Here is a 13,610-nt window from a genome sequence, read left to right as displayed (position 1 = left end):
AAGGTAACCATTTCAGATAGCTATAGCTTTAATTCACTGAAACAAAGACATTATTTTAAATTAATCAATCAGAGCATTTTAATGTGTTTATAACAAAGCTCATTGCTTTTAGAAAAAGGGAACACTAATCTTATGAAATTTCACCATGTTTATGTTAAAAATATGTTTCCAAAGATTTTAAGCCGAGCAAAGGATTTTATACCTTCCTAAAGTACTGATTTTATTGGAGGATTCTCCTAAATCTAGTTCATCAAACAGTTAGAAGTAAAGAAAGGGGAACTCATTTGTCCAGCTATCTTGAAGAAAAGGGATGTTGTCCTTTTAGGAATTCTCTCTCTTCAACAAGGGGGTAAAAGGAGAGTAGGGCAGAAAGACTTTGAAAGCAAGTTTTTGTACTATAGAAATAAACATTGAAAAATTATATTTTAGATAAGGACTTCTGAAGAATTTATTTTTGAAAACTATATGTCTGAAGTTCCAAATATTTAACGCTAACACTGAATATTCAGATTGTGCGTCTAAAAAATTATGCAAGGATTCTTAGAGATGTAATTTTATAATCTTCAGCAACAATCTAATAAAATATTTAAAGGAATATTTAAACTGAGGTCCTGTAGACATAGTACAGTCTTGTACAACTGTATTTGTAGGTAAATTCAGAAACTGACAGTATAGACCTTCAGGTTGGCACATGCCTGTTAAATGGCTTCATAATCACTTATTAGCTCTTTCACAGGTTCAGTGTTATGATAATAGGCCTGGCAAGTTGTAAGGCTTTCTCTTTTAAGACAATAGATCCACTCACCAGGCTACAACAGCCTTCTATGGGAGCCTGCAGGAAGAGTCCTAATAGGGGTAGGAAGAGCAGAGAATTGAGCACTTTAACCAAGGGAAGGCATGTTTGCCTCTTATACCTACTGCCCATGTCTTCCAGGCTATAATTCTGATCCCAAATGGGAGCCATTGAAATCAGAGAAACCAGCACAGCCTCAGTTCCAGGAATCAGTACTCAGCTTTGCCCAAATCTCTTCTGTTGCTACAAGCCAACAGCCAGTAGCTCTGTGTCCTGCCTGCTTTGTCAAGAACAAACATGACTGAACACCATCATCACCTCACCCAGCCTGTGATCTTGTTGATGAATAACATTGTCTGCTGAAATCACATGCATCTGTGGAGCTGCAAGAACAGCAACACTAGCAGCAGTAACAACTTAGTGGCCTTAACAGCTCTGGACAGATCTAACAACCAAGTCTGCAGGAGGGTGGAAGGGAACTCACTGGAGAGGTGAATGGCCGATTGTTGCTCCATCTTCATCAGGTCATTCCGCACTATGCAGCTGATGTCGCCAATGTTTTCTCCTTCTGTGACAGTGATGTGACTCACAACACTGTACAAGCTCTCCCTTTCCTGAGTCATGTCGGTCACAGACTCCATTGACAAGTTCTGCCGATTCTTCCCAACCCACTGGAGTTCGGGTTTGGGGAACCAGCCTTTGGATTGACAGGACAGTCCGATCCCCTGGCCCTGGGAACCCAGAACATCAATGAACACCGGAGCCACAGCTGTAGAGAGAGACAGAGAGTGTGTGTGAGAGGGAATCGGGTCTTTGGTAGCATCATGGGATGCCCCAGCTACCTCTGTGTATAAGGGGCTATGATTAGAAAGCTGGATTCCTTGTGTGCAGCCTCCCTGGGAAACCTCATCCTGACAACTAGGGAAATTAAATAAAACCAGCTTGTATTTTCATAGAGCACTGTGCTCTGCAGGTCAATAAGAAAAGTGCAGGCTTAAACTGCTCACAGAGATTGCTGCACCTGCTGCTGACATGCAGCCACTTCGGGAGTGGAGCCCAGCAGCTGTTAGGATCACTTCAGGAAAGAGCAGGAGGTGAGGGATGGCAACCTCAGCTAGCTCTCTCGTACTACTTGTGCTTTGCCACCCACCTTTTGTGTCTGAAATATCTTCACATTAGTTGTTAACCTGGGCCACGCCATGATCATGCTTAGATTTCTCCCTCCCTATGGGGCACACAACCATCCTGCTCTTGTTTAAATCTCTTCCTAAAGCACTAGTCTGCTGCACAGCATTTGGATCAGGAATCCTATCAATGCTGTTCCCCACTCTGGCACTCCAAGTGCAGAAACTGGTGGCCCATGAGAGACTTTAAAATACCTTGCCTCTAGAGACTTCTGTTTTAAAAATTCCCCAAGGTCACAAATTTCTTTTTGAACCCAGAAAAAAAGCACTTGGGAACTTCTTCCAGGGGGTACCAAAAACTATATTGCCTCAACAGAGCTTGGGAAAGAAATAAAAAAAGAAGCCAAACTATAATCTCTGACAGCTGATCTCTCGGTATGTGTACACTTGCACCTTGTTTCGAAATAGGAATGCAAATGCAGCAATTCAAAATTGCAAATGAAGCTGGGATTTAAATATTCTGTGCTTCATTTGCATAATCGCGATATGGTGCTATTTCGAGTTAGTGCTATTTCGAATTAACAGACACTGTGTAGACGCAGTTATTTCAAGAGAAAACCCTTCTCTCAAAATAACTGTAAACCACTTAGTACCATGTCTCACCTGCCACCTGTAGGTCTGTGGTAGCTTCCAGGCTCAGCTCTGGGTTCCTCACTAAGCACCGGTATTGCCCATCATCTGACATTTGGATTCATTTCAGCTTCAGGGAGACGTTTCCGCTGTTGAACTCCTGCTGGAACATCTCTGTCCGGTTCTGGTAATCCTTCCCAGGCTGGTCCTTGGTACCGTCATTCATGTATTCATGAACCAAGCTAAATTCTCGTTCAATTTTCCTCCACTGCACGTCCATGTTGGGCAGCTGTGCCGGGGGTGAAAGCTGGCAGGGTAGCACCACGTCCTGGCCAACTAGCCCCACAATGGGGTGTGAAAAGTCATACAGGGAGACCTCCCCTACAATACAGAACCCCAGGAGCAGATTGGAGTGACAGGAAAGAGTGATGGGAATTGCTGAGCAAAACAAAATTTCCTCAGTGGTGCACGGCTCATAGCAGAAGGTTCCCGAGACAGAGCCATGTGTAGCTCAATTTAGTTATCCTCAGTGTGGACACAAGGCAGTGCAGCCACCCCAAAGATGACACAAGCTAATCTTCCAATGCTAACCTGCAATGCCCAGAAATCTCTCCAAAAATGCCTGTCTTGCAACATACCTATGCTGTATTGGCAAGGGATGGCCCCCATTAAAGGATACCTGCCATGTAGCCTCACTATGGCTGCTGGGAGGCCACCACAGAGGTCTTCTGCCGGGCCTCGGGTTATTGGGTCTTGGATGAATCTTTGGGCTGATGCATGTTCTTTCCATGTACTCAATTCCCCAAAAAGAATTTGGCTCAGTTTAGGAGGCACCATTCTTGGAATTAAGCATCCAAAGATGAGTTATGTTTCTAATTTGGCTGTCTCCATGGTCTTCTGATACACCAGGGAACCTTTCTGAGTTGGTGGCCACTAACCCACAGAGCTATCAGTCAGGAGTCGGGGGCTGCACAAATGTGTGAAGTAAAAACAAAAAAAACCCCATCCCCCCTCTCCCCTTCCCACAGAACCCCTCTTTGATGTGGTGTGATGTTCTTTTTAATTTTTTATTTAGAATGTTAGTGTGATGGCTCAGTTGGATTTTCCTTGCCTAGCCGTGGCCACCCCTTCCTTCCTAAAGGCACCCCATGCAGGGAAGGGGTTCCCTCCCACTCCTGCAAGGGATTCCCCCTTTTCCCCAATGCCTCATTAATTGTTAAGGGGACACTGCTGGCAGGGTGTGGCCTCCCCCATGAAGGGAAGAGACTTGGGGGATTCCCTTCCCTCCCACTCCAGGGATGAATTTCCTCCTCCTCCTTCCCTCCTAGTCCCTGCATGCCTCCTTAACAGCTCCAGTATCATCACAGCTGCTTGGGATTGAAGGGGGCAGCAAACACAGATACGCTGGTGCTTCTGTTTACTATAGGACATGGAGTTTTCCCTTCTGACCAGGTCTCCTGTGCACCTCACCTCTGTGCAGGAGAGGAACTGGAAATTTCCATCTGCACTGCAGGGGAGACTGAGGAATGTTTTTTAGGCAGCCCCTGGGCTTCCCACACAACTTTTTACAGCTGCTGGAACCTCCCATTCCCAAGGGCAGATTAAATTGTTTGGCAGGCCAGATGTGGCCCATGGGCCAGAGGTTCCCCACCCCTGTGTTAAACCCTGGGTCATGTGGAACAATTATTGCCCAGCTGCAGTACCCTGACACTCACTGTGTGGTTACAGGTGAGGCGGGATAAGGGCAAGATTTTCAAAGCCATCATTTTCATAAGCCCCAATTCTGAGAAACATGTAACTCTGAGAATCTGTTTTCCTTTAAAAAAATGGTCAATTTCTCTCTCTATTATAGAGAAAAGCTTTAAAATGTGATCAGAGTGTTATGAAAGAAAGAAAGAAAGAAAGAAAGAAAGAAAGAAAGAAAGAAAGAAAGAAAGAAAGAAAGAAAGAAAGAAAGAAAGAAAGACAACCAAAGGAAACGATGAATCCTGTGGCACCTTATAGACTCACAGATTTATTGGAGCACAAACTTTTGTGGGTAAAGACCCACTTTGTCAGATGCATTAGTCTGTAAGGTGCCACAGGACTCCTCATCGCTTTTGCAAATTCAGACTGATACTAGATTCCAAAAAGTAGTTTGATTTTTTAAAATCTGAATATTTTTTTAGCCAGTCTCCTGATTTCTGAGACTTGACTGGAGATTAAAAGTTTGCAGTTGGTGACTTTGCAGCTTTCATTCACCCTAATAAGAGCCTAATGTTGAAACAAAAGACTTCTCTGTGTTTAGGTAGCTAACAAACAGCTTTATTGATCAATAAGGCACAAAGTGAGCCAAACGTGATCCCAGCAGAGCCGGGCCTGGTAAGGCTGGCTAATACAAATCATTCCTAGTATTTTATACCCTTAACCAAACAAGTCTGATGTCAGGGCATCCAATTGCAGAAATCATCAATTAAACTCAAAAGAGAATACTGTTATCAGAAAGAAGAAACAGGTAGTAGGGAATAAGAGCTTCAGCTCAAAACAGCTCAATTAATGCATTCCAATAGCTCATCCTTCTGGCCTTTCTCACATCAGTGAAGGAGAGTTCAATCTCTAGTGTACGTGAAGAAGCAAGAAACTTAAATGGCTTCTGTTATACAAAATGACTTCTAGCTAAATATGAAATGTCTTCCACACTAAGAATGACCATACTGGGTGAGACCAAAGATCCATCTAGCCCAGTCTCCTGTTTGCTGACAGTGAACAATTCCAAGTGCCCCAGAGGGAATGGTCAGAACAGGGAATCGTCAAGTGATCCCTCCCCTGTCGCCCATTCCCAGCTTCTGACAAACAGAGGTTAGAGACACCATACTTGCTTGTCCTGGCTAATAGCTCCATTAAAGCATCTAGCTCTTTTATGAACCCTGGTATAGTTTTGGCTCTCACAAAAGTTAATTGTGTGTTTTGTAAAGAAGTACTTCCTTTTGTTCATTTTAAACCTGCTACATTCATGTCATTTGGTGCCCCCCCCCCCTCCAAATTCTCACGGTATGGGAAGGAGTAAATAATTCTTCTTTTTCATGTTTTTGGGAACATCTACACAGCAGCACAATTTCAGCATGTAACTGTCAATAACTACACTAGAAGCAGTTATTCTGACATAATATTGAAATACTGTCGAGTTGGAGGACTTCTTACTCTGACTCCTGTAATCCTCATTTTTCAACGAATAAGGGAAGTAGGAGGAAGAGTGCTCTATTGTAGACAGTGCCAAAGCGGAAATAAGCTATTTCAAATTAAGCTACGCAATTGATGTCGCTGAAATCGCGTAGCTTATTTCAGCCTTAGCTCTGCTATGTAGACATGCCCTTCCATACCAGTCATGATTTTAGAGACCTCTAAAATATTCCCCCTTAGTTCTCTCTTTACCAAGCTGAAATGTTCCAATTTTATTAATCTCATCTCATAAGGCAGCCATTCCATTACCCTAATCATTTTTATTGCCCTTTTCTGAACTTTTTTCATTTCCAAGATATATTTTTTGAGATAAGGTGACCACATTTGCATACAGTATTCAAGATGTCAGTGTATCATGGATTTATATAGAGGCAATAAGATATTCGTTGTCTTATTCTCTATCTCTTTTTTAATGATTCCTAACTTTCTGTTTGCCTTTTTGACTGATGCTACAGGTGGAATGGATGTTTTCTGAGAATTACTCCAAGACTCCAATTACTCCAATTACACAATGACTCCAAGATCTTTCTGTTGAGTGGAATCAGCTAATTTAGTCCCCATCATGTTGTATGTATAGTTGGGGTTATGTTTTCCAATATGCATGACTTTACATTTATCAACATTAAAATATATCTGCCATTTTGTTGCCTAGTATTCTAGTTTCAAGAGATGTTTTTGAGGTTCTTGGCAGTCTGCTTTGAACTTACAATGGGGGTTGTCCACGCACCTCTTTCCCCACCCCCATTCCTCAGGAAGCAGTGCAGATCTCAGCTTTGCAGATTATGAAGATCCAGGGCCCCAGGGTGGCAGGTTTAGCAGTGCAGGGCCTTTGGCTGCCATGGCAGGGTAGGAAAAGATCAGTGTTGGTGGCTCTGGGAGCCTCTCTCAGGGGAAGCAACAGCTGGGTAACTTGCTACAAGATCCCATGATTCTGCCGTCCAGAGCTAGGACATGCCCCAGTCATCTTAATGTCATCCCTTCCCCAGAGTCTCCTGGGGTCAGCCCCTTTTATTCTGCAAGACTAAGGATGCCCTGAGGAATGTCATTTGTCCTCAGCTCCCCCTATCTATCCTGCAGGGGGCATTGCACACGGGGGAAGGGAGGGAAACAATGGAAATTCAAAATGTTACCATAGAGAGCACATGGCGCCTGGAGATATTTAAGAACAGGTTAGATAGACATCTGTCAGGGATGGTGTAGACGGAGCTTGGTCCTGCCTTGAGGGCGGGGGGCTGGACTCGATGACCTCTCGAGGTCCCTTCCAGTCCTATTATTCTATGATTCTATGATTCTAAGGAGGATGCCTAGGCTGCACACACAGAGCCTCCATTGTGTCACCATGGGGATACCTCAGGCAGGGAGCTGTAAGGAGAGAGCAGGGATGGTTAACAACACTCAGTCTGTGTGAGGGGCTGGCAGTGCAGGTTGTAATATAACAGGAGCAAAACTGAGAGGGTCAAATCAGGGCAAGTTGCTTAAAGACAGAGCTGCTTTCAGCCCAGGCTTGGGGGTCCTCCACTATCAGTCAGCAAAAGAGTCACAAAGAGCACTAGGGTTGCCAGGTGTCCAGTTTTGAAGAGGACAGTCCAGTATTTGAGCTTTCTGTTCGGGAAACAAATTGAGAAAAGAGAACTGTCCGCTATTCTCTAAATCAGATGTGATGTAGATTGTGATGTAACATCAAGTGTGTCCGGTATTTTTGTTGAAACCATCTGGCAACCCTAAAGAGCACTTCTGTTTGCCACTTTGGCCAGCAAGAAGTCACACAAGCAAGCCAGTTAGACACTCTGACTAGGTCTATACTACACGTTTTGCTGGAAGCAGTAATGCAAATGAAGTGCTGATTAGCATTTTCTCACGCTTCATTTGCACAATCTCTTCCAATCTGTTTTTGCACAAGAGGTTTTTGAGCAAAAACATGCAGTGTGGATGTTTCCTTTTTATGCAGAACCTCTTGCACAAAAACGGATTGGAAGAGATTATACAAATGAAGTGTGAGAAAATGCTAATCAGTGCTTCATTTGCATTGCCTATTCCGGTAAAATGGGTAGTGTAGACATAGCCTCCAGCTTCTCCTGTGCCACAATCTACTTCTTACATAGATGAGAAGTTATGAAAACCAGTGTTAGCAAATCCAAACAGGTTCTCTCAATACCAAAGGATCAGCCACATTCCCAGCTCACTTCTGATCTTACCCAAAAGAGCATGCTGTGCCAGTTCTTTAGAATCTAAAATCTAAAGGTTTATTAATAAAGATAAAAAAGAAAAGATTGGAAGTAAAATTGCTAAAGGAATCAAATTACATACTCTGTTTCAATGTCCTCCGTGCAGGCTTGTAAGAGAGATGGGAAAAATCTGCTGTTTTATACGTCTCTGAAATATAGCCTTTGTTACTCTGCGTCATCAATCCTTCTGGGCTCAGTTTGTAGCAATGATGCTCCTGAAGTGATGAGCTGGAATAAAGAGAAGAATGAAAGACAGAGATGGAGGAACCTTCAGAACCCTCTTAATACCCCTGCCATATGGAGGGAGTCCCATTGTGTTCAAGTACACTCAAGGCAAGTCACCAGTCCATGTGTGACTCAGTCCTTTTTTAGGCAGCAGCCGTCACTTACACGCTGGTCTGAGCATTCACAGCAAAGCTCTTCTGATGTGGATTGGCACCACCTGAGGTGCATAGTCAGTGACGCTCTGCTAGTCACCTAAAGGCAACCCTTTCACAACAGGCGGGTAAAGCTTGTTAATAATCTCCCAGAAGCAGACAGCTGAAATACAGGTATAGAGACCCCACTCATAACTTCAAATACAAAAGTGATACATGCATGTGAGAAGTATAAACAGAATCAGCAAAACATAAAGCTTTGAATGAACAGCTCATGTGGCCCACTCTCCACAAGATTTGGTGCAAACAAACAACTGTGGTAGCAGCAATGTCTTGCAGGTTAATATAAAAAATCCAATAACATCATACACCCCAATGCAAAATCGATACAGGAAGGGATGACAGGGAACACTGCTGACTGCATCACTGGGTTGTCCCATGCTTGGCTCTGTGTCACTATAGGTTCTAATCCTGTATCTGAAATATCAGTGTCTAACTCAAATGTTTTATGAGAACTATGTTTGCCTAAAACAAGTTTCATCATTGTAAGGTTCATATTAGTAGTAACAATATCATGGAATCCTTTTACAAATCCTAGGTAAAACATGGTCAGTACAATAATAGATTGGATCTGCTATTGCAGCATGGTTCCCATAGGTCCTATGTGAAGAGCTAAAGAAAACAGTTAATTTACCCATTCAAGCTCTGACAAATGTTTGGGATCCAAAAAACAACCAGTCATGTTTTCCCTTGTGTGGGATTCTTGGCATTTAGCCACAACAGCAATATGGCTGTGCCTCGGTTTTCCCTTTCATACACTATTTCAGGAATGTCCTTTCTCATGTGAGAAGTTCCAAAATTAATCAGAGGCACAAACTGTAAAATATCAGCACCACAAGGTCTTTAACATACAGTGTGTCCTTTGGTGCCATTCTAATTTCCAAGGTTTTTCCAAAAGATCACAGTGTCATGTCTCACAGAGAGATGGCTTGAAAGGTCTGAGCCCAGCTAGGCTCAGCTCCACCCAGTGCCAGGCTGAGAGCTCTGTGGGGCAGGTACGGTCTCTCACTGTCTGTATGAGCCGCACCCAGCAAAGTGGGGTCCTGAGATCTCAGCACGGTCTGTGCACTGCCTGGCATAATGGGGCTCTGGCCTCCAATGGGATCTGGGCAGCACCAAGCACGACGGGAGCCCCAATATTAGCTGGGGCCTCTAGGTGCTACTGTAACATATGGCAAAGCAACAGCCAGGGAGCCATCATGAGTTCCCATTTAGAACTCTGAACCAAATCCCTCTCCCCTAACACACGCACTTCTGGCCTGGCAACTTCCTTCCTCCTATGGGCATCGGCAGGGCAAGGCTAAGTGTCCTGTCCTGTCACACCCTCCAGGAAAAGGCCCCAAGGAACCCAGCTGGCCAATGAGGGGATAACGGGGTGAGCAGTGACTCACTCACCATCAGGGTTTGCTCAGCACTGGGATATAGGAACAGTGGGATGTGGGATGTCCTTCCAGGGGGCAGGAGTGTGAGCATCCTCCAAAGCGAGCAACCGGGGTAATAACAGGGAGGGGCTCACCTCTAGGACGCAGCATGTACCAGGAGTTGCCAGGCAGCAAGCAGGGGTTCTGGCCCCACACTGAGCACCCAAGGAACTGGGGCAAGTGTGGAAATGGATCTGTAGCTGTTTGTGAACCCTGCCCAGGGAAAGTGAAAGCACCAGGGTATCTGTCAGACATTAACCTGTCAGAGAGGATCTGGGCAGGGCCCAGGGCAGGTGTCCGGTTACCTGTGCAGACAATGGAGCAGGGAGGAGTTTGTTACCTCTGGGCTTCCCATTCCTCTTGCAGTGCAGCCCTGAGATCTGCCCCTCCCCTGCCCCTGGATTTGCTCCCCACTCCCAACCCAACCCCTTTCCCCACCACTGAGCTGCCCTTCCTGTCCCCACCTGTGGGGCACTAGCAGGCTGTGCCATGCACCGAGAGCAGCAGCCTCTGGACTACACTGGGGATTTATTTTGAAATAACTCCCCTAAGGTCAGATTTATAAACTGAGACGCCCCACTACCAAGCCCATTATTTCAAAATAACAAACTGCTTATTTTGAAATCTGTACTCCAGCTATTCTCGGGGAATAACGCTAATTATTTTGAAACAATGCTAGTGTGGGTGCTCTGGTGGTTCTATTTCAAAAAAAACTATGCCCCAGAGTAATTTGAACTAATTACTCCCCAGTGATTGCTGGGGCTCTAAATCCAAGGTCGTGCATCTTCATTAAGGGAGCCTTCCTTGGACTAGTTTCGAGGCTTCCCCACAGTGGGAATGCGCCATTTCTAATTTGTTAAATTGGGAGTTAAGTCGATTTTAGTCATTTCAAATAGTTTCCTAGTGCAGACATGCCCCAGGAGTCTAAAGTTCAGTGCCAAGTGATGTGAGTGATTTAATTGGGGGCCAGGAGGCAAAGGGTAGAACAGCCCCAGTGAGTTCTAAGCCCGAATCTCTGTGGCCATGTGGACGGGGCTTCTACTGGGGCTGCTGAGTAGGGCTGGACCCCGGACATGCCACGCCACAGGCCTCTGCCACTTGAGCTCAGGAAAAAGTTCTGTTCACAGCTCTTGTCTGCGTCTCCTTTGGGCAGCCCTGGCTGGGCAGGATGCAGCTACTAAACTAGGCCCTGTAGAGCCACATGCCTTGGTCACTGACACCTGGCTAGAGGGAGAGGGCTGGTAGTTTCCTGCCTGTTGCCACCCCCAGAAACCTAATTCCTGTCCCTGTCACTGCAGGAGGGCAGAGAGCCAGACCCGGTTGTCAGTGTAACATGGATCCAGCTTGTCCTGTTTTGCTGGGTTATAACTGGCTGGCTCTGCGGTTATGGGCATGTGTGTGTGATCCAGACACTCCCTGCCTGAGGCTGATGAGAGAGCTGGCTCAGTGCCCTGCTCACTGCTAGAAAGGGAGGCTACTGGGGGGAGGGTGTCACAAGGGAACCCCTGCAGCCGTTCTGTGTCCCCAAACCTAGTTACTTGCAGGGGGAGTGTTCCTGTGAGATGAGACCCTTCAGAGCCAGGGGGTCTGACCCTTGCTCTGCTCCTCTCCTGCTACCCCATCCCTCCCAGTCATACACCTCTGAGGTGACTCCATGCTTCTGGGCTGCTGTTATGGGGTCGGTAGTTGGGGGTGAAGTATCTAGAGTGAGGCTCCTGCAGGATCTTTCCTGTCTCTGAGACTCAGCCAACAGGAGCCCTGGGATCTCTGGGGCCAGGCTAGCTCACTGTCCAGAGAGTAAGTGCCTCCCAGACCCATGTTCACCTGCCTCAATCCATATTTGAATGCAGAAAAGCAATTCCAGGCTGCTCTCAGGTGTCACTGGGGATCTGGGCCTCCAGGCCAGAGTGGGAAAGCTCTCAAGGCCCATCATGCCAATGCCCATTAACCCCTAGGAAACTGCAGAGGCCTCATGTCAGACAAAGGGCAGGAAGGAGGATTGAGAGATTCTACCAGTGGGGAAATCTGGGGCAGCTGGAAGATTTTTTTTTTTTTTTTGGCCTGTGGAAAACTGAGCTGAATTTCCACTAAAACTTTCAACAACAGCATTTTAACTTTTAATTAAAAACTAAAAAACTGAAACATGGGTGAAACTTTTCAGCTGAAAATTTCTAAATAATGAAATATTTTGGGTGGAAGAGAGAGGGAGGAGATTTGGTTGTCCAATGTGTCGCGAGAATCACAGGTCCAATGATGCATACCCAAGGGGGGAAGGACAGAACCAGGTGGACCGTTTTATCAAATAAAAAAATTTATTTATAACAGTGATGAATTTATAGTATTTATTCTGAAATTTTTAATAGAACGTGTTAATAATGAATTTACAGTATTTATTATATTTATTCGATGATTTCTAGTTAAACATGTCAGAGATATAGGGATGGGAATGGCAAGAGGAATAGTCTCTAATCTTAAAATATCCAGCTACAGTAATTAAATAACAGTGATAACTACAAACTCTATGTACTACCTAAAACAACTACAACACTAAGCTTATACAATGAAGAAAATCAAATCATACATACCAACTTACACAGCACACGGAACATTTCAAAGATATCGGTTCGGTTGCGAAGGCCTTGGTTACGCCTGGGAGTCGGGGGAGGTGGCTGGTCGGTTGATCAGGCTGGCAGCGCTTTGAAGTATATGGGAAGGCACACGCACGGTGGTACATGTGTTGCGAAGACCTCCTCGAGCAAACTGTGCCATGGGTATTTATCCCCAAATCTGCACATCGCTTTCCCGCACTTGCATATTACCATATATGGCCCAATGGTCACCAAGTGGGGGGTCTGTGTCCCAGGAGTTGGGCCGAAACTGAGCAGGTTTTATGTGACCAGGTAAGCCCCGCAGTTCTCACGCCAAGGTGACGGGTGGGAGAGTCTGAGGCTATTTTCCCCTTTTCACACCTTCCCTTTTTCTAAAGGCAATGGTATGCAGGAAGGGTGTGGCCGGTTTCTCCGGAGGAGTACTGCAGCCCACTATAGCAAGAGCGGCCTGGCCAAACTTTTTACTGGGGGGGGAGAGGGCAGGTTTTTTTTCTAACACAATGAACATTTGAAATGCCTAAGAAAAGTAGACATTTTACATATGCACACACACAGCGAATTGTTTAGTTTAATATTGTCTATTAAAAATGTTCCTGTTGCACTGACACTGATCAGACGCTGGGAGCTCAGCTGGGGAGGGGGGATTCGGTGAATTAGTTAAACTGCATTAAACCTTTATGTGAAGAGTTTGTGTCAGAATTAAAGTCGATATTATTAGATTTTGCTCTCCCCTAGTGCTTTCATCACACACAGTCCCTGGCAATGGTTCAGGTACAAAATCTGAGCATTTTTGTCAGATTCTTCCCAGTTCGGGGGCTCCCTGACCCTGCTTCAGGTCTCCCTCCTCCCTGCTGTCATCTGCCATTTCCCTTCCCTCCTTGCAGCTGATCCCAGGGCTGTCCCGGTAGCACAGGACTCTGGGTCTCCTGCTTGGTGATGTGGCCCAAGCAGGCCATGTGCCTAGTCTGATGACACAGGTAAGAGCTGAGTCAGAGCAACATGGATATTTATTACCGAGAACGGGGAAAGAGGAAGCTCTCCTCCTGTTGGTGATTCCAAAAACACTTTCACTTTCCCTAGGCCCGGAAGGAAGGGGCCTGGCCCCTGCCCATCCTCTAGCGTTACATCCCAAATGACATGAACCTTCCCTTC

At 45.4% G+C, this 13,610-nt stretch overlaps 1 long non-coding RNA gene and 1 pseudogene across 1 annotated transcript; both read right to left on the bottom strand.

Annotated features, from left to right (window-relative positions):
• Positions 1 to 170: 170 nt before the first annotated feature.
• On the bottom strand, positions 171 to 6,921 carry LOC112545413 (butyrophilin-like protein 1; annotated as a pseudogene).
• A 20-nt stretch (positions 6,922 to 6,941) lies between these two features.
• On the bottom strand, positions 6,942 to 12,848 carry LOC142823837 (uncharacterized). The gene is made up of 3 exons (XR_012898938.1): positions 12,435 to 12,848; positions 8,074 to 8,219; positions 6,942 to 7,128 (listed from the first exon to the last, which is right to left on the bottom strand). It is a non-coding gene; the product is annotated as an uncharacterized LOC142823837 (long non-coding RNA).
• Positions 12,849 to 13,610: the final 762 nt, after the last annotated feature.

This window comes from Pelodiscus sinensis, unplaced genomic scaffold, assembly GCF_049634645.1.
Source record: "Pelodiscus sinensis isolate JC-2024 unplaced genomic scaffold, ASM4963464v1 ctg34, whole genome shotgun sequence".
Classification (NCBI taxonomy): Eukaryota; Metazoa; Chordata; order Testudines; family Trionychidae; genus Pelodiscus; species Pelodiscus sinensis.
This window is presented reverse-complemented; position numbering and strand designations above follow the sequence as displayed.